Source organism: Amia ocellicauda, unplaced genomic scaffold (assembly GCF_036373705.1).
Source record: "Amia ocellicauda isolate fAmiCal2 unplaced genomic scaffold, fAmiCal2.hap1 HAP1_SCAFFOLD_84, whole genome shotgun sequence".
In the NCBI taxonomy this organism is placed as follows: Eukaryota; Metazoa; Chordata; class Actinopteri; order Amiiformes; family Amiidae; genus Amia; species Amia ocellicauda.
This window is the reverse complement of record NW_027103010.1, coordinates 227,830-252,296: the sequence shown is the minus strand read 5'-3', so window position 1 is coordinate 252,296 and position 24,467 is coordinate 227,830. Positions and strand designations below refer to the sequence as shown.

The 24,467-nt window shown below is 42.2% G+C and overlaps 2 non-coding genes across 2 annotated transcripts; both read left to right on the top strand.

The window, feature by feature from the left end:
• Positions 1–16,025: 16,025 nt before the first annotated feature.
• trnaw-cca (transfer RNA tryptophan (anticodon CCA)) lies at positions 16,026–16,097 on the top strand. The gene has a single exon. It is a non-coding gene; the product is annotated as a tRNA-Trp (tRNA).
• Positions 16,098–18,478: 2,381 nt separating this feature from the next.
• Positions 18,479–18,550, top strand: trnag-ucc (transfer RNA glycine (anticodon UCC)). Its single transcript has one exon. It is a non-coding gene; the product is annotated as a tRNA-Gly (tRNA).
• The last annotated feature ends 5,917 nt before the right edge of the window (positions 18,551–24,467 follow it).

Below are 24,467 nucleotides of genomic sequence, written 5' to 3'. Positions count from 1 at the left end.
AAACACACAAAACAAATACCAAATGCTAGTGATGCAGTAAAGGGACACTGTTTGGAATGAATGAGAATTGTGCATTCTTACCGATGCCCCACAACGATCACACCTTTTGATCGATCAGCTATTTAACTCTTTCATCAACCTCCATTACCTATAACATAATTCTGAGAAATATATCTTTTCTTTCAAGTGTGCTGCAGGAAACATCCACTTATTTATAATTCGTTTTATGTCACTTGTTTGCTGCAAGAAAGGCAAGGCGGTAAGGCTGTAGAACACTGCTACATTATGCATCTTGCACTATGGTGTCGGTAATATAGTTTTTTCGTGCAATACTTATTTATATTGTATTCATAATTCGTTTTGTCACTTGTTTCTTGCATACTGTTTTTATTTTGTGTGTTTTTTTCTTGTTTCAAACATAAAGAAAATCTAAGACATGAAGCTATGCAGTTTCTGTGTAAGTGTATGAACACAATGATCGGTGGTGGAATTGGCTGCGATGCAAGGGGACCAGCTAAAATCTTGCCTAGGGCATCAAATTGGTCAGGGCCGGCCCAGGGCGGAATGACTGATGTGAGTAGATAGTAGGTTTTTTTGGGCGCGGCCTATTTTGTTATGACGTATGCCCTAAGCTTATTAATATTCCTACGTCATAATCGGGGGGCGTGATTTTAGAGTTATTTCCTTAATTATTCCTACGTCATATCCGTCAGAAAGTGTACACCCCTAAAACCCTGAACAACAAGGCCCCCCATAACCGGTTGTTCTTGTTGTTCTTGTTGGTCAACTGTAGAGTGTGAATGGGTCGGCTCTTCCTGTAGCGGTTGGGGGTCTTTTTTAAATATACATGTAAGGGGCCCAGGTCTTAACAATGCCATTTTGAATAGTGCGTTTATCATATTCACACTGTCTCTGTCTCTGTCTCTGTCTGTCTCTCTCTCTCTGTCTCTCTCGCCCAAGCATTTTATAAGATCAACAAGTTCTGTTGTCTGTAATGGTCCCAGGTCTTAACAATGCCATTTTGAATAGTGCGTTTATCATATTCACACTGGCTCTGTCTCTGTCTGTCTCTATATCTCTCTCTCTCGCCCAATCATTTTATAAGATCAACAAGTTCTGTTGTCTGTAATGGTCACAGGTCCTAACAATTCCTGTTATGCATAGGGTACTTATGTTAACCCCAATGTATATGGCTCTGTCTCTCCCCTCAAATTTAATTAAAAATAAAATTAAAAAAAAGAGGGTGTGTGTGTGTGTGGGTGTTTGTGGGTATAGGTTAATTGTATTTGTAAAAAAAAAAAAAAAACAAAAAAAAAAAAAAAAAGCTGTGGTTATATTTTATCTCACACATAATGTGTTCATTCGTTTTACTTAAATACATTCTAGGGTCTTAAAGCTCATAAGAGTTAGACTTAAGATAAGGATATGTTTTTAAGGTATTTTAGCAGGCTCAATCCCTGATGATAAGGAATCATTTAAAAAATAAAAACAACTGATCACTCAATGCTAAATAGATCACAACACTCAAGGCTAAATCACTCACACCACGGGGGACGGGGGTGGGCTCAGACAAACGTAGGCATGGCGTGTGGTCTCAAAACATTAAGAATACTTTTAAACTATATAATTTATAAGCTTTGTAAAATAAACCCAAATATCTCTTTTGTGGGGATAAACGCTGTTCTGAGTAGTTTGTGACTTGTTTAATACCAAACAAAGCATCGCTATTAAAAAAAAAAAAAAAAAAAAAAAAATCACTGTAAAAGCGCTACTTATTTTAGATCTTTATAGTTATTTTCTTGGCTCAGGTTGTTTTTTAGCGCGTATAAAGGCCTGAAATATTCTTAGTGTTTATTGACTATAGGTCTTGATGCTTAAAAATGTTTTTTTGAGAGACCAAAAGGTTCTAATAAAAGTTTAGAGTAGAGAGGAGAGAGATCGTCGCCATCTTGGTTTCTATTTGAAATTGATGCAGGGTCATTTTATTGGTTGGTTTTGATATGTTAATTGATAACAGGACGGCACAAAGGCCAGCCCAGAACAATGCCTTACAAGCAGATCCGGCATCCGGCCATCAGTATAAGTATGAAGGTCTGGTCTTCAGCTCGACAGACTCATACTGACCTTTCGATTTAAGCCTAAAGATCAACAATGTCCGGAAACAACATCAACGACTTCGATTTAAACGAGTTTTTAGGTAAGTCTTCAGATTATTTTCATTGACTCAGAGCGTGGGCATGTATTGTAAATAAGGTTATAACATCTGTTTTAAGTTCTGTAAAATTATTTTTCAGCCAGTCAACAGGAGTTAATTCCCAACGCTGAGGAGATCATCTGGAACAACGACGGTAAGATTTTTGTGTTTGCGCTCAAGGGTTCTTATGTATGGGTGTGTGGTTGTGTTTTGAAGCGGCTCAATAGAGTTATGAAAACGTTTTAATATATATTAATGGCGGTCTCTTTAATTACACAGAAACTATCGAAAGGCCTGTGATTAATGTCTCCGAGGATCAACCAAGAGAAGTGGTTGTCCCTAGACAGGCTGTCTGCCGACCGGGTAAGAACTAAACCCCTGTTTGTTTGTATAACGTTTCGGTAAGATGTTTGAGGCCCGTTTTGTTAATTTAAAAAAATATCCTTTCTAACAGTATTAAGAAACGTGGTTCGAGACAACGAAAGGCCTTCCACATCGAGGGATTGTTTCGTTTTACCTTCGAGAACCGTAACCTTTCAAGAATCTGAAAGGCCGTCAGCCCCTGTATCTGATAGCGGTGAGTATATATCTGCCGCTTGTAAGAGGTTAAAGCTTTTTATAAAGAGGGGTGGTTAAAGGTTAAACATGTCTCTTACCTTCACAGAAGTGCAAAAAGCTAAATCAGCTGAAAAACATAAGAAACGATTATTCTTTGGAGGTAAGTAAGATCTTTCAAACTTTAATGTTTTTAAAAGGGTTTTGTTTGCCCGTTGAGGGCTAATATTTAAGCGAGGGGTGTCCATTTCCTGTAGGTCTTGGGGGTTCTGGGAAAGATCTTTAGAAGTCCGGACAGGTCTAGGCTTGTTTCTGGGGCATGTGTTTAGAAATGACCGATTGCCCGACCGTCTGGTTAGGAAGTAAAGCTGTCCGAAAGGTTTTAGTAAGTTGTTTGGCTTATCTCCCGCAATTATACTTCTGTTTTAAAGTGGCTGTAGGAAAAGGCTTGAAGGTGTTCATTGTATTTAATATTTAAACAGATCGTGAAAACGTTTGTGAAACAGGAAGTCCCGGGATCAGGAAGCGTTTACACTTGGAAGGTTCGTTTAAAAATGAAATGTGGTGTGTGTGTGTATAAAAAGTGTTTTATTAACAATATTACATTTAAGAAACAGTTTATTTACAGAGGCTTCTCTGTTTTACATTTATTATCAAGTCCTAATAAATATATTGTCTGTAAATAATAAGGCGTTGTAGTGAATGTCTAAGCCTATTTTCAAAGGTCTAAAAAAGCTAAAGGTTTTGAAGGTCCTGGACATGTTGTTTTAAGTTTGATTTCTGTCGCCGTTTAAAGATGTAAATGTAATGTATATTTTTATTCTTCCCAAGACTCTTGGGATAGTCATTCTGTGGATGAGCTATTGAGGACAATTACCCCGTCTAAGTGGGATCAAACATCTTCCCCGGAGAGATCACCGAGAGGATCCCCCACGGTGGTCTTGGAGACCCCCCAACATCTACTCAGGCCACAGCCTTCTGGGGGTAATTCAACAATCCAGATTCAGCCCGCCGCATTGTCGGGCGGAACAAATACAGGCAACCAACAACCTCAGGGGTCGCCGTCAGTCAGGGTTGACACACCACCCAACGACGGACTGGTTTCAACATCGTCCCCCCAGCCCCGTTTCTTGGCTACAGAAACGCTGAACAGTACACCGCGATTGGCCAGGGTGTCACCGCAAAGGCCTTCTTGGTCTCCGTCCGTGAGTATACGCTCGCTCCCTGCCTCCTTCGACCGAGATTTACCGGAGCGACCATCCTTTGCAGCTGAGCCAGGACACCATCCCCCGGAGCTACTTCCTGAAGGTCGGCATGAGTTGCTACATACCTTGTTACTAAATCAAAGACTTGTGTTAGTGGGGCAAAACCTTGTGATAGAGAGTCAAAACACCCTTATTAATACCCTTACTAACGAATTGTACCGTATTTAATGTTTTAATAGATACAAAACGCCTTACTATTGTGGGTTGTTGGAAAAATAAAAAATAAAAAAAAATGTCCGGACTTGGTAAAAGAACTCACAAACTAAAGGATTATGAACAAGTTAGGGCCCCAAAAAGACCTTCCCGAGAGAACACCCCCGGCCCTGTTGTGAACTCCTCTGATGTCCCAATGAACCAGGAACTATTACAAATGATAAATGATTTAAATAACCCCCAATCACCACCGATAGAATGTGAATTACCAGACTTACCGGTGAACCCCGACCTGTTACAGATGGTCAATGATCTAAATAACCACCTCCCAACGGTAGCGCTTATAGAGGTTCAACCCCTAGTTCACCCCGATTTGTTTGAAATGGTGGAGGCTTTGGAGACGCTACCCCGACCAAATTCTGCCCCTATTATAAATGATTTGAGACCATTAGAACACAGTACGGCGGCAGAAGCAGCCGTCACTATAGAGGAGGGTCTTGACATTAACCGGGTGGATATCTTTGAAGGACTTTTACAGGCTTTAAATGAGCCTCCTCAAAAAGGGGGTTTTGTAGATGTCAGCGGTGGGGGTGTTCGGAATGTGGAGGGTTCTGAGACTGATAAGGCTGTGGATGACATGCTCTGTGAGAATGTAGGGGTTGAAGGCTTTGTTCAAAATGATGATGTGTCCAAGAGTACCAGTGATCCCGTGATTATAGATAGACCGGCCTATAACAATTTTGAAATGATTCAGCGTTTTAATTTTGCAGAACTTTTAAATTGTGACAATTATGCAGAAATATTTGTCAACATACACGAGGCCTTGCAAAACATGCTTGAACAGGTTGCTGAAAGGGTCAGACCTCGAGATGTTGTACAGTTAGAACTCAGAGGGGATGATTTGTTTAGCAACCTATCTGTAATGCTGAGTGGAGATAATTTAGATGTTGATGAATTTCTGGCTAAAATCGAAGCGTTATTGCAAAGTAACGCATCCATCTTAGCTGATGAAAGTCTGTCTCTGGTAATGAATGTGTTTCGTAACCCTGAGGGTGTGGCGCTTAGAAGACTGTCGAAATGCTTGAAGAACGACATAATTAGGAACAAGCTCAGGCAATTAGTGGTGAGTTCCAATGGTGACAATAAGCTCTGTTTTGCTTACAGTTTAATAAAACTACTCACCCCCGACATGCCTGAACCCCAAGCTATGCAAGAGGCTTTAATGCTTCATCAGAGGGCCGGCTTAAACTCTCAACAGATGGTTGCCTTTTCAGACATTGCCATGTTTGAGGAGTTGTTGTCTTTAAAAATTGTTGTGTGGTACCGTTGTGAGGTAAAGGAAGTATTTGTGAAATGTCAGACACATCCTGAAACCCATACACAGACACTGTTTCTCTTCCTAAGTGATAGTCATTACTTTGGAATAAAGAGTTTGACGGCATTTTTGGGTTGTTCGTATGTTTGTCATTGGTGTTATAAGGCCTTCAATGATAAGCTTAAGCACCGCTGTGACGGTTACTGTAACGTCTGTTTCAATCCGCAATGTCGTAAGGGTTTGGCCCCTACCATTCGATGTAAAGATTGCTTAAGGATTTGTCTCTCCGCGTTCTGTTTTTCCGAACATAAGGTGCAGAGGGCCGCTGCTGAGGGGGTTAAAAAACGGAGTTATTGTGATCAAACTAAATATTGCCCGCAGTGTTGCCTCCAGTACCGTTTTCATGAGGTTAAACCACACAAATGTCTGGAACCGAGATGTAGGATCTGTAATGCGGATTTAACCCCGGGGTCTGAACACCAGTGCTTTATTCAGCCGGTTAAAAAGGAGCCGCCGCACAACCGGTATGTCTTTTTTGATTTTGAATGCCGGCAAGAAAACGGGGTCCATGTTGCTAATTATATACACTGTATTGACATGTTGGATTGTGAGTGGTCAGCTAGCTAGTCCAAAATACCTCAATTACACATTTATTGCCCACAATGCTAAGGGTTATGATTCTTACATATTGATGAAGTATCTGGTGGAAAATGGGGTGACCCCAAAAATAATAGCTCAGGGTAGCAAGATCATGTGTTTCACCGACGAGGTTTTCAACCAACGTTACATAGACTCGTTAAATTTCCTCCCCATGAAATTGAGCGCTTTGCCTAAAGCTCTGGGTTTTGAGGCTCAGAAGAAAGGTTGGTTCTGCCATTTTTTTAATACTAAGGACACTCAAAATTATCGAGGGTCCTACCCGCCCGCCTCTTATTATGGGGTTGATACTATGATGTCTCATGAGAGGGAGGAATTCTTTAAATGGTACAATACGGTTAAGGGTGGTGTTTTTGGTTTTCCGAGAAGAGATGGCCGCTTATTGTAAAAATGATGTGGTGATCCTTAAAGAAGCCTGTTTGCGTTTCCGCGCCGAGGTTATCAACACGTCGGGTCTCGACCCTTTGCAAAGTGTGACCATAGCGTCTCTCTGCATGAAAATGTATCGATCCAATTTCTTGCAGAAAAACACTATAGCGGTCACCACTTCTGACAACTATCGTGCTAGACAAAAGAACTTTTCGACTGTCTCCATACAGTGGCTGGAATATCGGAGTGCCCGGGATAACATCTTCATCAGACATGCTTTAAATCAAGGGGAAGTCAAAATGGGTCCTTACTACTTAGACGGTTTTAGCGACGTGTCCGGGCGGCGTACCGCTTATGAGTTTGCTGGTTGTATTTACCAGGGCTGTCCTCAGTGCTTCGACCCAAACACCTTTAACCCCGTAACACAAAAACTCTGCGGTGATATGTACTATGATTTCCAGGAACGAATTGAAACTTTAAAAAACACCTATGGTTTGAATGTACTGGTGATTTGGGAACACGCGTGGACGACCCTGAAGCAACAGGATGTGGGGGTACAACGGTTTATGGAAACCTTGGACTTTCCTGAACGTCTAGAGCCCAGGGATGCGTTATTTGGGGGTCGTACCAACGCCCTCTGTTTACATTATGAGGTAAAGGAGGGTGAGAGAGTAGATTACTATGATTTCACCAGTCTGTACCCTTATGTCAACAAGACCAAAATGTACCCGGTGGGGCATCCAACCATTGTTTATCGTGACTTTCTCGAAATCGGACAGTACTTTGGTTTGATCAAAGTCAGCATGTACCCTCCTCGCGAGCTGTTCTTACCCGTGTTGCCTTACAGGTGTTCGGGAAAATTGATGTTCCCTCTGTGTAGAACGTGTGTGGAAACTGAAAATCAAAATACCTCTTGTCTGCACAGTGATGACGAGAGAGCGCTGACGGGTGTCTGGTGTAGCATTGAGCTTGACAAGGCGGTGGAGAAAGGTTACAGAGTCGGTAAGGTGTATGAGGTTTGGCATTTTTCTGAAAAATCTGATACTCTTTTTGCTGAGTACATTATGACCCATCTGAAAGGGAAACAGGAGGCATCGGGCTATCCCTCATGGTGTGTTGACTCCGCTGCCAAAGAGCGGTACGTTCAGCAATATTTTGAAAAGGAAGGGATCCGTCTAGAGCCGGGGAACATAACTGTAAACCCCGCCAAGAGACAAATGTCCAAACTGATTTTAAACAGTCTGTGGGGTAAGTTTGGGGAAAGAAATAACCGTCTAAACACAACCTTGATTAAAACCCCTGAACAGTTTATAGAATTTATGTTTTCCAAACAACATGCAGTATCACACTTTCAATTCTTAAATGACCACGTGGCACAGGTCCAGTGGAGGGCCCCTAAAGATTTCCCCACCAAACAGGGAAACGTTAATGTTTTCATAGCGGTTTTTACCACGGCTTACGCCCGGCTTGAACTGTACAACTTAATGGATCAGCTGCAGGAACGCACGCTCTATCATGATACTGACTCTGTAATCTTTGTCACCAGGCCAGGGGATTGGGTCCCTCCCCTCGGGGACTACCTTGGGGAGTTAACGAGTGAGCTAGATCCTCAGGACCACATAGTTGAGTTTGTTTCAGGGGGTCCTAAGACTTACGCATACAGAACGGCTGCGGGTAAGACCTGTATGAAAGTTAAGGGTTTCACTCTGAACCATTGTAACAACAAGCTCATTAACATCAAGTCTCTGACGACCCTGGTACAAAGTTTTGTAACCGAGAAAGACGCGCCTCCTCGCGAGATTATTACAGCCGGAAATCAGATCTATCGCAATAAAAAGGGGTACACATTGGAAAATAGATCACTAAACAAACGGTTCAGGGTGGTGTACAATAAAAGAGTGTTGAAGACTGATTATACCACTCTGCCTTATGGATATTAGCGGTGGTTTTGATAACAGACTTCAACACCCTTTCTCCTGTATTATAGCCGGTCCCTCCAATTCGGGTAAGAGCTATCTTATAAAGAACATCATAGAAGATGTGGACGCAACCGTGTCCCAAGCTCTTGACAACATAGTGTGGTGTTACTCTTGCTGGCAACCTCTCTACGATGATTTGGCATCAAAAAAAAATAATCTGAAATTTGTGCAAGGTCTCCCCGCCTCGTTGTGTGACGATGACCTGTTCCCGCCCGGACAAACTAATCTAGTGATCCTTGATGACCTGATGGAGCAGGCCGGTGACAACAGTGAAGTGGAAAAAGCTTTACAAAAGTACACTCATCATAGGAATTTAAGTATTATTTATTTAGTTCAAAATCTATTTTTTCAAGGTAAAAAAAGCCGCACTATTAATTTAAATGCCAATTATATAATTCTTTTTAAAAACCCCAGAGATAAACTACAGGTCACCGTCTTGGCTCGTCAAATGTACCCTAACCAGACCAAATTCTTTTTGGAGGCATTTGAGGATGCCACCAAAAAACCCTACGGGTACTTGATTGTGGACTTAAAAGCACAAACCCCAGAAGACTTTCGCCTCAGAACAGGTTTGTGCCCGCCCGATTGGCCGGCAGTGTATGTGCTAAAGAAAAGGAAATAAATAAGAATGTCTGTTCGGATTAAAAGAAATCTGCCGCTTTTGCAAATGTTATTTGAGGGGAGCCCGTGCCATAGGAAAGCTGTGCTGGCAGGGGCCCCCTCGGATTTGATCGAGACCCTGTGTGAAATAGCTTTTAACATCTTACGCGGTAATATACCCCTAACCCCTTCTCAACATTCTAAACTCAAAAAACAAAAAGCGGTTATCAAGATCATCGCTAATAAGAAGTATTCTATTAAAAGAAAAAGAAAGAAGATTAATCAAACCGGAGGTTTTATAGGACCGCTGTTGAGCATAGCCGTGCCTTTCCTAACCAGTCTTCTAGCTTCCAGAGTGGGTTAATAATGGAATATGCTCAGAAAATGTTTTTGATCCCTCAGGAGCAGCTTGAGAAACTGAGAAAAAATGTTGTCGGGCCAGAGCCCATTAGACAAACGGCCGAAAACAACCTGGACTCTGAAATGAAAGCTATACTGGCCAGGGCCGATTTAAATCAGTATTCCAAAGCCCAGATGTATAGCAACACGTTACAGCTCTACCTCCGTCTGGTTAGACAGGGTGAAAAAGATCAAAACATTTTAACTTTAACCATGGCCTCTCAAGAAAATGGTTCTGGGACTGATGCGGGGGGTACGGTTGATAAAGATGTTGCGGTGCCCGAACCTGTTGAGAGTTCAGAGGGAGATGTTGTAACGGATGTTTTGAGAAACATGCCGGCCAGAAGCAAAAGACATGCAGAATATATTCTGCACAAAATGGTTCAGAAACCGCGGGTAACGACTTGGAATGAACAGGGTGAATTTGTTTTTAAAGGACAACTGCTCAAAGGTTCACACATGTTTGATTTGTTGAAGAGTGTCACTAGCACTAATAAGGTACCCGATAGTCGCCGACCTGTAGGCTGGAATGCTTTCCTACAGGCGATGGCCTGTCTGAACATACCCCAATCAACAGTCCCTAACCAGGAAACGCGACAAAAAATCCGTCTGTGTAAAGAGGTGGTGACTGATCTGACGCCGATATCTCATTACTCTGACCGTGTTGAGCAACCCTCCTCAGGATCTATCCATCGTTGGGAAGCTTATTAATCTCATGTTTTTATTTGTCTCCCCTGTAAATAAGGAACCGACAAACCATTTTTTTATTTTTATTTTTTATTTTCAAATGTTGTACATTTATTTATAACATAACCCTGCTTTGTATAAGATTTGTGCTGAATAAAAACAAAACTAATGATTCAAAGGCTGTTTTCATTATTTTTTCACTTTAACACGCATGACATCTTTTAAAATCCTCACAAGAACACCCCATCTGTATACATGGCTGGCTAGGGTCGTAAGTAATTGTGTTATAAGGGGGGGTCCACAGTGTCCTGACAAACTCTGCCACTTTTTTATCATTTTGGCCTAAATCCTCACTGTACAAGGACATAATATTGGGGTATGACCTTCCTTTAGATCTATGATATAAGAAAAACACACAGTGTTGACCACAAGTGAAGGTCTGAAGACTTTGTACTTGACGACCGCTGTAAATGGTTTCTTGACAGTTGTTGAGCAGAAAGTTATTGATCTTCCGAGGGAAAGGTCTGAAATCCGGGGGGTTTCCATAGGAATCAAAAAATTCCCCACGGCGGTCCTCCCTTAGATAAATAGCCAGCCAATGTTCTCCGGGCATATTTTTAGGGTGTGTGTTGATTATGTACATTGCAGGTAAATTCTTGATCTTAAATTTAGGCAGCTGGTCGCAGGCGTAGACTCCTTGAAACACTTTCCGTGAGCCGTCCAGGGCATTCATGATGTGGTTGAGCTCTCTGGTGTTCATTTTAATAATAATCATACAGAACCTTTCTCCTCTGATTCACCTCAATAATGTTGTCAAACACAGCATACACGACCATATTTACAGTGCGTGGTAGAGGCTGCTTGAAACGCATCTCCAAACGCATATTGCCCGTCTTCATCAGTGAAAAATGTTGTCCACACTCTTCGTCAGGGGTCAGGTTGAAACCGTACAGGGTGTAACCGCTGCAGTATTCCCGGCGATCGATCAGCAGAGGTTGATCCTTGAGATGGCGACCCGTAGCCAGTACTAGACTGTAATATTCACGAACCGCGTTGCCGTTTTCAAAGTCAGGTTGAAAAGGTCTGGATGGAACCTGCACACCATCGACGTACAGTGCTATAAATTCCGCGTTATAATGTTTAAAGTTAAAGGGGTTCTTGTTGTAAACCCCGGTAAATGCATCATTATCCACGAGACCTATAATAACCTGTTTTGGGAGCTGGCCTAGAAACAGATTTTCCTGGTTCATCACCCGTGTCCCTGCAGGGATACTGTGGACTTTCATATAGACTCTTTCGATCGGGTACTTGGCGTTTGCCGTCATTAAAGCCTGCGCATGTCCTAGTTTAACCGCCGGGGAGACGGATACTTTTTTCACAAACAGCGAGGCCGATAATATGGTCAGTTTATATTTTTCAGTATCAGGGGTCATCAGACAAAAAGCACTTTTACTACGGATCATTTTAATTTTAATGTCTACCCCGTTGAGCATGAGTTTTTCTTGGAAAAATATGTCTGCATGAATATGTCCCATTAGCTCAAAGGTCCTCCCTTCTGTTGAAAAGGCCGTTCTTTTTTGCAAACCCTTATTGAGTCCCTCTGGATCCTGGTCGTCCATAGCTTCCGGGGTGTCTTTGAAGAAAAGGCCGGGGCTGAACTGTTTGCTTAGGGTCTCCTCACTATAATTAAGGATACACTCCATCATGGCCCTATAGGGGTAAGTATTGCTGCTTTGACTAATGAGCCGATCTCCCAGGGTCACATCCACCTGTGAAAACATGGTGGCCACCGGGTAATTGATGACCCCAGCGTTGGCCGTCTTCTCGATTGCATCGCCATCCTCATCAGTCACTTTACAGTTCATTAAAATAAATGTGTTATTCAAATCAATATAATCCTCGCCATTGCCAGCTATAAAAAACTCCAGAGGGGCCGTATCTGAAATTGCGGAAAGAGGGGGTATCTCTACATATATGCTCTTATCTATACTCGTTTGAGTGTATGGAACTGTAAACAGATCCAGTTCTGATTTGACGCATTCTTCCGATAGACTGTGGACAAAAGACATTTTTAAAAGATGTATCCTGAGGCTCTATTTGTCTTTCTTTGAGACTTTCTTTTTGCAGGTTTTTTCTTGTGCTGCTTCCTTCTCCGAGTGTTTCCACGATATGTTGGAGAATGAGAGCTTCTTCGTTTTTTGTTAGCCACGGATCTTCGTCGCCCTGGTGGACACATACTGTTTCTTCTTTTACCCCCCCTCCTCGCCATTACCATGAGACCCGAACCCTCCTGCTGCTCATGGCTAGCTGCCCGGTTCATAACATTGGTGAACACGTCACTAACAATATTTTTAGCCGCTGATTTCAAGTGGGGTCTGGCTATAGCAAAGCCTCTCTTAAGCAGGGGTACGGCCATTCTAAAGAGACCACGAAAGAGTCCTCCTAGACCGGCTCCATACATTGTGGGGGCTCCTACAAAACCGGGCAAGCCGTTCCCGGCTTGCATCTTGTAATAATCCACATAGGCGCTAGGATCTACATAACCCCTCGAGGTAGCCATTTTAATAATGTACACACTGTTTCAGGGGTCGAAAATGTAGTTTGACAATAACTTTACCGAAGCGGAAGGGTACGTTGATATTCTGATCCGATTTTACTTCGATCGTGATGTTGTCAAAGTGGGTCTTTGAGACTGGTACGTAGTGTGGCTTGTCATAAGTAATTGTGACCATGTCATTGCTTTTACCTTTAAGAAGTACATTTCTCAAAAGGGGGACATAGCTATCCCCGACCCTCTGGTGTGTTATGATATCCGTATACACATAAAGAGTGTAAAAGCCGCCCCTGATGTCAGCCGGGAAGGGGGCCACCACTTCTGAGAACCTGCTCTCTGTGTCAGAATAGAACCCTAATATACGCCCCAGTTGTCCTTTGGTTTGAATGCTAATACCAGGTTTTGACACCTTGTACACTCTGTTTTTAATAGGGTTGTAATATAGCTTGATGTTGGGGGTGCCTTCTGAGAACTGTTTATGCATCTCATCTAATATTGTATCCACATTGTCATAATAACCTCCTTGCATCGTGAATGTCCATTGACTCTTTTTAACATCGTCAAAAATGGCGAAGGTGGCATCCTTATCTTGTAAAACAGCCCAAGTGTAAGGATACTGTATTTCCGCCAACCCCACTTCCCACGACCCCCTTAGATCTATAGATTTTCCAAATTGTACCGTGTAACTGGATATTTCATTTTTAGGGTATATATCGAGAGAGGCGTTACTGGGTAGAGTCACGTAGAAGCCTCCTGATTCCATCTTGAGTATCGAATGTAATGACCCCCTCACACCGGCGGGCATGTTGTTATAAGGCTTGAATATCACAAACCTGTTGTTCAGGGACCCAACTATTGAACTTTTCAGGCCATCCAAGCCATTTCACCAACACATATTTTTTCCGGTTCTGGGTTTTCTCAGCTAATATCTTTTCAACTCTGTATACAATGTCTTTACCCACAATAATTTTTTGTAACTCGGCTTCGTAAAACGTTCCTTCTATATCCTCCCCGTCATAGTCTTTTAACCGGTACACGGGGGGGTCTCTAGCCACCTGTTCGGTAACTGTAAAATATTCGTCAGAAAATGTTTGTTCATAATCTTTGGCAAAAGTACTCCTTAGCTTTGAAACGCGAACCACATCGCCGATGTTGAACTTATAAGTAGTTTTCCCCTTCTTAATAAATGGGCCGTATAATTTTTTATAGACCTTAAAAGAATTACTTTGATCAACATCTATAGGCTTCATTTTAATACTGGCGTGATACCCTTGGTTGTAAGCATCGATAAAATCCTGAACTTTATCAAAATACTTGAACGTGTTGACCGCTGTAAAATATCTCCACATTTTGGTCTTTATGGTGCGGTTAAACCTCTCCACCACCGATGCCTTAAGCTCATTACCGGTGGTGAAATGATGTATTTTGTGTCTCTTCAGTAGATTCTGAAATTCTCTGTTGAGAAACTCTTTTCCTTTATCAGTCTGCAGTTTTTTAGGACATCGTCCCTGGGACAATATATCCTCAAAGGCCCTTGTCACCACCCGACCTGTTTTATTATGTAGAATGCGAGCCCAGGCATATTTTGATAACACATCGATACACATCAACATAAATTCGTGACCATTGTTATGTTTTGATAAATTTGACATATCGACTAGATCCATTTGCCATTGTGAGTCTACACTCACCTAAAGGATTATTAGATACACCTGTTCAATTTCTCATTAATGCAAATATCTAACCAACCAATCACATGGCAGTTGCTTCAATGCATTTAGGGGTGTGGTCCTGGTCAAGACAATCTCCTGAACTCCAAACTGAATGTCTGAATGGGAAAGAAAGGTGATTTAAGCAATTTTGAGCGTGGCATGGTTGTTGGTGCCAGACGGGCCGGTCTGAGTATTTCACAATCTGCTCAGTTACTGGGATTTTCACGCACAACCATTTCTAGGGTTTACAAAAAATGGTGTGAAAAGGGAAAAACATCCAGTATGCGGCAGTCCTGTGGGCGAAAATGCCTTGTTGATGCTAGAGGTCAGAGGAGAATGGGCCGACTGTTTCAAGCTGATAGAAGAGCAACTTTGACTGAAATAAACACTCGTTACAATCGAGGTATGCAGCAAGGCATTTGTGAAGCCACAACACGTACAACCTTGAGGCGGATGGGCTACAACAGCAGAAGACCCCACCGGGTACCACTCATGTCCACTACAAATAGGAAAAAGAGGCTACAATTTGCACAAGCTCACCAAAATTGGACAGTTGAAGACTGGAAAAATGTTGCCTGGTCTGATGAGTCTCGATTTCTGTTGAGACATTCAGATGGTAGAGTCAGAATTTGGCGTAAACAGAATGAGAACATGGATCCATCATGCCTTGTTACCACTGTGCAGGCTGGTGGTGGTGGTGTAATGGTGTGGGGGATGTCTTCTTGGCACACTTTAGGCCCCTTAGTGCCAATTGGGCATCGTTTAAATGCCACGGCCTACCTGAGCATTGTTTCTGAGCATGTCCATCCCTTTATGACCACCATGTACCCATCCTCTGATGGCTACTTCCAGCAGGATAATGCACCATGTCACAAAGGTCGAATCATTTCAAATTGGTTTCTTGAACATGACAATGAGTTCACTGTACTAAACTGGCCCCCACAGTCACCAGATCTCGACCCCAATTGAGCATCTTTGGGATGTGGTGGAACGGGAGCTTCGTGCCCTGGATGTGCATCCCACAAATCTCGATCAACTGCAAGATGCTATCCTATCAATATGGGCCAACATTTCTAAAGAATGCTTTCAGCACCTTGTTGAATCAATGCCACGTAGAATTAAGGCAGTTCTGAAGGCGAAAGGGGGTAAAACACAGTATTAGTATGGTGTTCCTAATAATCCTTTAGGTGAGTGTATAAGCGGAATATATTTGTTATAAATACAGCAAATATAGTTTTATATTCACTGTATTTTCCATTTCATGGGATTCCAGAATAATTTCTGTATCAAATTTAAACTACTGAGATATCATATTAAAGATATAGGAAAGACCAAACATATGTGCAGTGTCCGGTTTTCTTTGTTTTCTTTCTTTCTGTAATTTCTGCTTTAAGTTTAACTTGGTATTCTCGTCATGCCATGTGTTCTGTGTCATGCTCACTGTCACTATCTCTTTAGCATTCTGTTTAACTTCTTCATCACGTCAATGCTTCAGTTGCCCATTCATTAACCTAATGGTCACTAGCAAAACATCACCATAGTTCCCAATATTTTTCCTTGACGTCCTGTGTTAACTGAAGTTTAAGGACCTCGTGGCGCAACGGTAGCGCGTCTGACTCCAGATCAGAAGGTTGTGTGTTCAAATCACGTCGGGGTCAGTCTTTTACTCAACATTCCCTGTAATATCACTCAATAATTCCTGCTGTGGAGAGTGTTATTAATATCCTAGAATGCAAACGTTGTTAGTCTAAGTAACATGCATCTACACCCGAGGGGATGCATAAAAGTCAGTCTGGTCTCCTGCACGTTGAAATTATATTTGATTTTAAGAATCCGTATCGTTTGTTATATTTTAATCTGCCTTGTTATAGGCTATTAACAGTGGACTGTCACAATCCGTGTTTTATTCACTGCTGTATAGCTCCCTTTTATGTATTTCTTGTGCTTTCGATTACCGCCTACCCTATACTGTCTCACTTTCTGATCCCTGGTCGACACAATTCATACACTAATAAAAACGTATAGAAATACTTTAGATAACATCAACACTACTAGGTAATAATAGTAGATGGGATTCAATGTTCATTTCTCGGTTCATGTTTGAGCGATTCCGAGGCCTCGCTAAGGTGCCTTTTAGTGATGCGCTAAGGTCGCTGCACTGTGGCGCGGCACACCGACCCCCCAGGATGTTGCCATATTATTAGGAATATTATTAGGGTTCCACTGTACAAGATCTGCTGCCGTGCTCGGCATTACCAGCAGCTTATCCAGACGGAGGCGCCGGGTGTCACAGAGAGATGCAGGTCGGTGCTGCTAATGGAGCGAGTCACTCATACTTTGACAATCACTCTTTGGGTGCATCGGGGTGTGTATATTGAAGTCACTAGACTTTCATTGACGTACACGGAGTAGCCTACACAGCATCAGCTGAGTTTGCGCCTGTAGAAAAGCCTGGCTGAATTTCTGCCAGCCCCAGCTCCTCTAGTCCAATAGTGCTATTAGTCAGCAACATTAGATGGCAGTCACACACAAGGTGCTTGAACTTGAGACTGAGAAAGTTTCCAGCTGTTGGAGCGCACCGCTTTCTACGTGGCACTAGTGTAAAGATGTCACTAATGTAAGTTTGTTCGAGATATGATTCTCTCTTAGAGTGCGAGAGGTCCTGGTTTAAAATGCCTTTCTTTTACGGTTTTCTTAATTTCTCATCAGCATTTTATTATGGTATTACCCCTTTTCTGTAAAGATTAGTTTATAATACACATGCATATACTACATATACTATTATTAAACATTATTATTATTTTTATTTCTTGGCAGACGCCCTTATGCAGGGCGACTTGCAACATAAGTGCAAGAATACAGTTAAGTACAAGGCATCAAACATTACAAATTCAAATTTACATTAAACAAAGCAATTCAAGATAATACATTTTACAACTTCCAATGTATACAGTTAAGTACAGTAAGTGCAGTCATACATTGTGAAAAGTAAAGCTAAGTGCCGTCAAGATGTACGACAATTGTCGAAATCATGTATTTGGCCAGTGAATAAGATCTCTTCTCCTCTCATCAGCATTTTATTATGGTATTACCCCTTTTCTGTAAAGATTAGTTTATAATACACATGCATATACTACATATACTATTATCATTTAAAATATTGTAGACAGACGCCATCCGACTGTCTATCCGTCTATTTTTAAATCCATCTAGTTTTGTCCATTTGTCCAAAATGTGGCTAGAGACAGTGGCTTGCTTTCTACCTAGTTCCCCCAGTAAAAGCCATTAACCACTGAAGAAACTCAATTCATTTCTGACAGTCATTTAAGGTAAGGTACATCCTTGCCATTCTTAACAATGACTGTGATGTCATCTACGTAAGCCACCGCTTTGAAAAGTTTCATTAATACACCAGGAACAATCAGCCCAAATAGTCTGTAGGTTATGTAAATGCATCACTACCAGCAGGTGACACACACACACACACACACACACACACTTTTCTCTCGAGTTTGTTTTTCCATTCCAATGGGTGTCCAAGTTACTCCAACAGTCCAAGTTACACTGTCAATCAAATACATCATTGTCCGTGTTCCACCTTGGTGGGTAAATTCAATAAACTATGCGCTAAATAAAAACTGACCTTTAAATAAACAGTATTCATCTATCGAGAATCTATGTTCATGGTTTGTATAGAAGTATTTCCACATATGCATCTGGACACTCGGGCAAGCCAGCTGAGAAGTCGCTCAAGTCGCCGCAGCTAAGTATCGCCTTTTTCTCTCGCGTTTCCTAGTTTAGTTAAGAGTTACATTGATTGTTTACGTGGTTTGTTTAGCTAAGAATGATATATCTTGCACCTGTTTTGTAGTAAGAGCAGCGACTGTTTGTTAGTGAATTTAGCAAGTTACTTAGCACACTCAACACGCCCTGTCTGAAAATCAGAAGCTTTACACTGTAGGCTGTGATTATTCGCATGTATCTAGTCAGATGAATGATCTGAAATGCATCAAAAGTCATGGAATGAGAGACTTTCTGGGCGTTGGTGGTATAGTGGTGAGCATAGCTGCCTTCCAAGCAGTTGACCCGGGTTCGATTCCCGGCCAACGCAACGTTTTCTTTCTAGGCTTCCGCCATCACACTTGTGATGCTTCGGGGGAGTTCGACACCATTCAAGCTATTGCGACCCTACTAAGCCTGCACTTACCGCTGTTTTCACTAACACACTTCTGGTGAACCGTTGCGCATGAACAGATGACGAATAAATGGCCTTACACTAGTATCCCACAGCACCAGCTTCGTCTGTAGAAAAACAAAGGTTCCTCTCCCTGCTGCAGGATACCCACATCACACTTGACTCGCAGACCTTTACTGCGCCCTCTTGCTTGACGTGGGCCGTGCTCCCAGAAGCGCTGTAACATACATGTGCACTTGCGTGCAAAAGTATTCGGTATTACATTTATTTGACGTGTTCATTGCTTGAATATACTTTAAAAGCAAATACACTCCTCTCCATGCTCACCAACAACAATGTTGGCGACGATGACGGCTAAAGTAAGGAGAAATAGAAATGCCACTTCCATTCACTCCAATTACTATTGTTGTTATTATTACAAGGGAAAACTATGACCCTTGGTCATCAGTGTCTTGGGCGGACAGTTATGTCATTTAACAACATCCAAGATACCCGAGCCATCGGTCAGTCAGCACCGCAAGATGGCGGCAGTCAGACACTCATGCAATGTTTGAAGGAGAAAGTGTTCAAATAGAGGAGCGCACAACTCTCTACGTGGCACCGATGTTAACTAGTTTTCACAGAAACCTGTGCTATGTGGCTCGTTGGTCTAGGGGTATGATTCAAAGGGTTCAAATCCCGGACGAGCCCTTTGTTTTAGTCTTCTCTCATTCATTTTCATTTTGACAGGGTACTTTTGCCAACATGAAAAACATTTCCTTCATGTATCATGACTTCATTATGGTAATATCTCATTTCGTATGTTTCCAAATAGGCCTCTTAACAATCATCTACAAGCCTACATATACCAGCATGATTTCATACAATGTGCACGATATGTAGTCCATGTCTGTCTCTCTGTCTGTCTAGATATATGTTTATAATTGAGTTGATGATAGTTGCATCTGTGCGCCAAACTGTGTCTGAGCAGCAGACTGTAACTTGAAATAATTGCATGAAAATGTCCGTATCTTCTTAATTTTATGCAGGTTAGTTCAGCTAGTAAGAAAGGTCACTATCTTTTTTATCTTTTTCTGTAACTAAACCATTCAGTCTTTCTACATGATGCCGTAAATCCAACATTTCCCCAATTCGCTCCCTGCGAGAAGACAATGCGGTGTGCAATGAAAGTGATAGCCTGTCTCTTGGCACTTCAGTTCTGCGTACCACCAAGTCTTATTAGACTCCTTAGTTCTAACTGCAAGTTCCGTGCCATGTCCATGAAAGGGGATTGAGTCCGTATTGAACCATTATCTAAAACACAAAACTATGAGAAAGCTTTCGTGATCTATTGGTGCGCATCGCTACCTTCCGAGTAGTGGCCAGTACTACTACTACTAAAGGTAATTATACTAAGGAACGAATGAACGAAAGAGAGAGTATCATTACTCAGTACACTTAGAGGCTATGTGTGTACTAGTAACTTGTTACTTGATTTAAGTCACGAAAAGTACCATCCAACGTCAGTCCCATCCTATGTAATGTGTGATGTCCAGAGCCGGCCCTAGCCATTTGGGGGCCATATGCGAGATTTGATAGTAGCCCCAAAACCATCCCCCCTCTCGATGAAAAACATTTTAGTGGTGCCCATGTTTATGGCGTATAGAGAATGTTTAGTTAAAACTAAAATAAACACAAACATTTAAATAATGCACATCACAGAACATGTATTGCACTTTAACATACACTGTACTTGTTGAAGAAATTGATGTAATAATCAATACAAATGTAAATAGTGCACTATGCATATTGAAATCAGAGCAATAACTAATAAACTGTTTAGGTAAAATAACATCCACACCAAAAATACTCAATACTGAAAATACTATAGTGCACAAAAAACTGAATTTAAATAATACAATACTATCAAAAATCATTAGCTGACAACTGGCAAACTACTGCAGTACTTAACTACTAGCTGATCATTATCATCATTTGGATGGCAACTGGCAGTAGGCTAGCTAGCAAAGTGAGCTGGATTATTACTTTATAATGATATATAATTTATAAAGACATGTAAATTCCTCACAAAGTTATGACTTAAAGTCCCACTGCTTGGAATTTAGAAAACACAGAACATCACTAAAGTTCCCCTGACATTATCTTTATAAACTCCACCACAATATACATTATATCCATCATATTTACATTACATTTAGCATACATATCCCTGAGGCGTGTATTGACCTCACTGGAGACAATATGCTCGAGTCACAGATTAAATGCCCCTCTCCCTCTCGGGCTTACATGTTCTTAGTTTATTGCACTAGAGACGAGTTGTTTACCCGCAGCACTGCACAGGGCAAAGGACTGTCTTGTGCATTGCGCCTTGTTTAATACTTTGTTTTAATGATCTTACCGAGTGGTTTTTTACGTCACTGGTGGGGCTACAAAGCCATGAATCGAAGTGTTTTATCAAGTTAGGATTAAAACACGATGTACAGTACTGAACAGTGTACAACAGACCCACAACAATTTAGAGAGCATAATGATAAAGGAAACCACTGATCCGCATTAACCATGAAACGTCCATCAGCAATGTACTTTACCTTGAAACCCACAATAAATGGACCAGACCGTTACCTTGCACTTTTAAAATGCGTCCATTTCGGGAATGTTACATGGATACCATCATCTCAGACATTAGATTTTGCACGTAAACTGTGGGCTTAGATCGTGGAAAATTGTGCATGTTTTCAAAATTTCTACGCCATTTACTGGTGTTCTTGGGATGCTCCTTCTGTGTGACCGTATACCTCGAGTAAACGTTTACTCGGTCTGCTTGAGCAAGTGGGTTGAAATGACGTGTGTAAGCCGAAAGCCAGTAATGTATTTTGATACCAGACATTACAGCTTTCATGACCAGGGGCGCAGCGAGGATTTCAGGGCCCCATGAAAGTAAAAAAGGTAGTTACCGAAATGTGACCCATCGGGAGGATAGCTAAACCCGGGGGTTATGCCTGTGAGGAGAGGTTGAGGGGTGGATGAGGAAGCTCGCCACTTGATAGGTCCGGTCGTTGAGGTAGGAGGAGAAACAAGTGAGAGCAGTCCCAGAGATTCCAAGGTCAGCGAGGCAGGAGAGTAGGATGGAGTGATCGACGGTGTCAAATGTTGCGGAGAGACCAAGGAGGATGAGGATTGAGGAGAGGGAGGCTGCCCGAGCACAGTTGAGGGAGTCAGTGACTGCCAGGACAGCAGTCTCAGTGGTGTGAGCAGTGTTTGGAAGGCGGATTGCAGAGGATCAAGAAGTGAGAGATGGGAAAGGAATGCAGAGAGCTGACAGTGGACCGCACGCTCGAGGGTCTTTGAGAGGAAGGGGAGTAGGGCGACAGGGCAGAGACAGGTGCCTCTGAGGAGAGGTGGGGTCAAGGGTAGGTTTCTTGAGGAGTGGGATGACCGCAGCTTGTTTAAATGCAAGAGGGGAAACAGCCAGAGAGGAGTGAGGAGTTGAGGAGGGAGGAGAAGAAGGGGAGTTGAAATGGAGCAGACGCTTGCAGGAGGCGAGTAGAGAGAGGGTCCAGGGGACATATTATGGGTTTGTGACCTAGGAGGAGAGAATGAAGAAATGGAAGCTTGATCGGTGGGAGACTTGGGCAGGGTGGGAGTGGAGAGGAGACTGTTGAAGAGCTTGTGGATGTCTGTGATCTTGTAGAAGAATGAGGCAAAATGATGAGGTGAGATGAGATGAGGGAGGAGGGGGGAGATGAGAGAGAAGGTGGAGTAAAGCTTGCAGGGGTTGTGGACAGTGGATTCAAAGAATGACTGGAAGTAAGACTGAGGTGAGCGAGGAGGGGAATGTGGGCAGTAGAGAGTGGTAGAGTGCGAGGGTCGCTGGGAGTTTGGATCTCTTCCACTTGTGCTCAGTGGTGCGCAGACTGGATCAGGTTGAGCGGAGAACAGAAGAGATCCAAGGCTGAGGAGGGGAGGGACGGACAGAACGAGACGGTGTAAATGAAGAACTTTTTCCTGAAATCAGGAGCGATTCAAACTTCCGGTTTGAAATAGCTGTAGAACTGTCGCTATTTCGGTTGGAATTTCATGAATAAATTAATATAGGGACAACCTATGGACTGCCTACAAGACGCACAATCCCAAGAAAAAGGGAGCAAGGTCGATCCACGAATTGTTTATGAAGGCAAAAAAAAAATAGGCAATTAACCAATCGTGAAGCATGAATCGATTCCAAAGTACAACAACCCTGCTAGCACATTGCCTCAATGCTGTAGCAATATAAATTATATTGCTACAATGTTATTGGCAATGTTGTGTGTTAGCAGGGAATACCTGTACAGTTTTTTTCCAACAATCTGAAAAGTTAAATACTGGTGCTGAAAAATTAGGTACTAATAAAACAGAAGTATTTGGCACACACAAGTAATGTGTGTTGGTTCGGCAGTTACTGCTCACAGGAAGGTAATGTGACTGCCTCCCGTCTCCCCAAAGCTCCCGTCATTGATGAAGCAGGCGTGACCGCACCTTCCCAAGCTCTTCACTATGACTTCACATCTTGTCGCTATTAAAATCTAGGATGTGTCACAGAGTGGAAGTTATACAGTACCACTGGGGGGTAAAACTTATGGAAGCACGACTACACCACCTAGCGGTTGTCTACAGCCGCTAGGACCCATTGGGAGGTTGTCGATTGCCCAAATATGCCCATTTTGCATTTACTACCTCAATTCTCCCTTCGATTTAGGTTATTTAAATTGGGGAATCTCAAGCCAGGAGCACACCACAGACCACACAAGACAGGTATACAATTAACTGGATTACAAATCTCTAATATAAAATCCATCAGACTTCCTCTTTATGTTAAAAAGACAAAAAAGTTCAAACTAAAAAATGCATTCGTGGAGGGTTCTGTTGGTCTCCTCCGGCAGCACCAGGAGCTGGAATGGGGCAGGCAATAGTCCACGTGTCCTAGTACAAAGTAATGAGGGGCTCCGACAAAAATTCAGCTTCTGCTCTGGTCCGGGTTTGGCAATACAAAGAAATTACAATGTCCATGTACAGTCCAAGAAAACAATGGCCGAGTAAAAAAAAAAAAAAACAGGTTGTTTGTTGTTATCCTTTGAAACACTACTGTAGTTCAAAAAGCCTGTACGCTATCCCTTCTCTGGATACTCTCGCTAGCGTTGCAGAGGTCGCCTCAGCTCTCCTCTGGGTCTCTTAGCCCTTTCCGTTACTTGTCCATCAAGTCCTTCGTTCGCCTTTGGCTCCACGTTTCGTTCCCGTTGCTCTGCAATCCCGTCCCCCCCAGCTCCACCCCGGGAGCATTTTATCTCCAGCCTAACAGGTGCTCCTCATGGTCAATTATTGAATTTCGTAGAACCTGGCGAATAAGCGGGTACTCTCATGAATGCGTGATTAGCCATGTGTATATTTAAATCAATCAATCGTAAATAAAACTCGTGCATTTCCGTGAAGTGGGGCGGGACATTCAAAGTAAACAAACGTGATTTTAATGGGAATAATGTGATAATATAAGAGGTTTAAAGTGAATTAATAAAACAAAACAAAAAGCAATCAAAAACACACAAAACAAATACCAAATGCTAGTGATGCAGTAAAGGGACACTGTTTGGAATGAATGAGAATTGTGCATTCTTACCGATGCCCCACAACGATCACACCTTTTGATCGATCAGCTATTTAACTCTTTCATCAACCTCCATTACCTATAACATAATTCTGAGAAATATACCTTTTCTTTCAAGTGTGCTGCAGGAAACATCCACTTATTTATAATTCGTTTTATGTCACTTGTTTGCTGCAAGAAAGGCAAGGCGGTAAG